General features: G+C 40.4%; 2 protein-coding genes across 6 annotated transcripts in view; one reads left to right on the plus strand and one right to left on the minus strand.

Moving 5' to 3' along the window:
* LOC123971095 (CLIP-associating protein 1-B-like) overlaps nucleotides 1-3,313 on the plus strand; it is a 103,441-nt gene that overhangs the window by 88,055 nt on the left and 12,073 nt on the right. The window lies entirely within an intron of this gene.
* Nucleotides 1-3,313, minus strand: part of LOC123972397 (zinc finger protein GLI2-like) — a 29,579-nt gene that overhangs the window by 14,815 nt on the left and 11,451 nt on the right. The gene's annotated exons all lie outside the window — the stretch shown is intronic.

Here is a 3,313-nt window from a genome sequence, read left to right on the forward strand (position 1 = left end):
CTTGTCTCGGTCTCGGACATTGAGCACTCAGGATTTAAGACCGGTCGAGACCATAACTTTGGGAACATAAATAAACTGCTTTTGCATTGTCTGATTTATTAGTTAACATCTTAACTTTGACTGGATGTAAAACTTATTGCTTCAAATGCAACCAATAACCCTAATTAAACGTGTTGTTTCCGTTAACGACCGCCCCCCCCCCCTCCCCGCGATGGTAAACATGGAAAAGGAGCGTTGAATAAAGATGCTTACGTTGATTTCAGCGGTGGATTTTTTTGTTTGTATGTGGGTGTTTTAATGGGAATGTGAATCTTTGAGAAGTACCTGTGATCTCGTTCCACATTTTATTGTGTGTCATGTAATGTGGGGAACTGGTCTTGCTCTTGACTCGGTCTCGCCCTCCCTCGGTCTTGGTCTCGACTTGGTTTCAGCCCCTAAAAGTCTTGGTCTTGTCTCGGTCTCGGACATTGAGCACTCAGGATTTAAGACCGGTCGAGACCATAACTTTGGGAACATAAATAAACTGCTTTTGCATTGTCTGATTTATTAGTTAACATCTTAACTTTGACTGGATGTAAAACTTATTGCTTCAAATGCAACCAATAACCCTAATTAAACGTGTTGTTTCCGTTAACCCCCCCCCCCCCCCCTCCCCGCGATGGTAAACATGGAAAAGGAGCGTTGAATAAAGATGCTTACGTTGATTTCAGCGGTTGATTTTTTTGTTTGTATGTGGGTGTTTTAATGGGAATGTGAATCTTTGAGAAGTACCTGTGATCTCGTTCCACATTTTATTGTGTGTCATGTAATGTGGGGAACTGGTCTTGCTCTTGACTCGGTCTCGCCCTCCCTCGGTCTTGGTCTCGACTTGGTTTCAGCCCCTAAAAGTCTTGGTCTTGTCTCGGTCTCGATAAACTCTGGTCTTGGTCTTGACTTGGTCTCTGTTTGGGCGCTCTTGACTACAACTCTACTCCAACCTGTGTGTGGTTGGGGCTACATCACATGTTTTGTTGCTCTGATTGGTTGAATCCAGGGGCATTTTGGTCTGCGCCCGTTGGAAATTGAAAATGAACAGAGAGGTTCCAGACTAACACGCATTTGCGAATTAGTCTGACAGTAATCAGTTGTTTTAGGAAATTATTGAGCCTTTTTTAAAAATAAAAACATTGTGGGGTGTTTTTAAAGATATACATCTACAAAGAAGAAATCTTAAAAACACCACTGAAATCCTGTTAATTCCCATTTAGGAGGTTTATGTTGAAGGTTGAATGCTGCCTGTTCAAGCCGACTGGAGCTCAAAGGTCTCCACAGATCCCTGGTCGTAATGTGACAGAGGTGATAAATGCTGCACATCCCTTCAAATCTGATCCTAAGACATCCCCCGCTCCCCTGCGAGACTCTAAATACTCTCAATCTAGAATAACAATTCTCTGAAATCTAACAAGTCAGGCCTCATCACTTTGTCGCCTTCTTTGGATCGGCCCGTGTCACTTGCTCGCGCTATTTCAGGATCGGAGAGCTGGCGGCTCGCTCGGCTCCAGCCGGGACGGGCGTGATGGATGCCGCCGCAGCCTCCTCGCGACACTCAAACCCCACGGACGCGGATCAACCCTATCAATAAGTGCAGTAAACAATTTGTTCTCAGTGATGGAAACTGAGCCTGGCAGAGGATATGGTCGGAGGCGAGAGGTGCCACAAACAGCAGCAAAAAAATCCAACAACTCACCTGCAGCTGGTTGAAATTTGTCCCACTGACACAAATTACTAACAGAAGAAGGTTTACGTTTTGTTTCATTTCAGAAATGTCTGTCCATATTTGAGTCCCAAAACTTAACTTTTTTTAAAATAAGTAGCAACATTTCAACCTGTTTCAAGAATTTTCTGGCCGGTAGTGTATCTCAGAAGGAAGTCGGAAATCGGTACCATTACTGTAACACCTGGTGCTAATTGGCTTTATAATCACCTGCAGTACATAATGTTTAACTCCTTATTCACCATCATATTCACAATTTCATCAAATTCATAATCATTTAGAAATATTTGTACTAAGATTTGTAGCTCATCATAAATGGAACTGATGCCTATAGGATGGTTTTTGTAATTTAATGATTATTTAATAAAACAGTTTGTCAGCTTTAAACCATCAAAGAAGAGTCTTTAAAAGATCATGTTTTTCAGGGACATCTCTATGTCATCATCATCATCATCATCATCATCATCATCATCATCATCATCATCATCATCATCATGCTTTAACTTACATTCATGTCGATATATACACGAATGTTATATGTAGCATAAATACACTCCCTAAAAAGATCACTATTCTTTACTGCACAATAATTAATGCAAAACATACATTACATTATTATTGTAGCCTGTAGCCTGAAAGGCGAAGCCCAGGGAATAGAAAGTCCCCAAAAATGAACTTTAACTCTCAAGTTGAAATCATTTTTCACTTGTTTCTTTCACAAACATAATTTTTAAGAACTTGATTACAGACAAAAAGGATAAGAGAGTCTTTTTATTTTATTTTGTTTTTTTTTAATGAAGCTGTCTGTCAAGTCCAAAAATCAGGTTTCATTCTGCCTTTTGAGCAAGAGGATTCATTTAAAACACTTCTTGTGGTAAGGTCTCTGTGTCTGCACGAGGAGCTGTGTACGCCTCTGACATCTGCCCACATGTGGCGACCCCATTAAGATTCAGACATAACCAATCAATCTTCCCACAATAATTCCCCGTAATTACTTCAGATAAACATCACACAGTCTGGGTTGTACTTCACGATGTTAAATGAGGGCAATTTACAGAAAATTGATTTCAACTGTGAGGAAATGTATGCAGAGCCACCTGATCGATCTCAGCTCTGAAATGTAAATTCAGACAAGGCCTTGAAATTTAAACTCTTCCCCAAACTACTGTTTGTTTATGTTGATGTTTGTAAAACAGTGATAGCTCTTAATCAGATTTTGTCGGAGCAACGTGACGTCTTTGTCTGAAACGTTTAAAATCTTCACATCTTAGAAGCTGGAAACAGAAAATGTTTGTTATTGTTTGATAATTGACTGAAATGAATTATTGTTTATTTTTTTGCCAGTTAACTCATCAGTTAGTTGACTAATTGTTTCAGCTCTGCTAAGCATTCAGGGAGTCTCTCTGAACCACAGGGCCACTTTCACTTTGATTTCTGGGAGCCTGTTAAACTGGACGGGTTCTGGCCTCTGTAAATGTGCTTTCCCGTCACTTGTATTACTTTGTATTGTACAGCATAATGGCCTCTAATGCACCGATCCAGCTTCCAGATGTGCATAAG

Source organism: Micropterus dolomieu, linkage group LG01 (assembly GCF_021292245.1).
Source record: "Micropterus dolomieu isolate WLL.071019.BEF.003 ecotype Adirondacks linkage group LG01, ASM2129224v1, whole genome shotgun sequence".
Lineage (NCBI taxonomy): Eukaryota > Metazoa > Chordata > Actinopteri > Centrarchiformes > Centrarchidae > Micropterus > Micropterus dolomieu.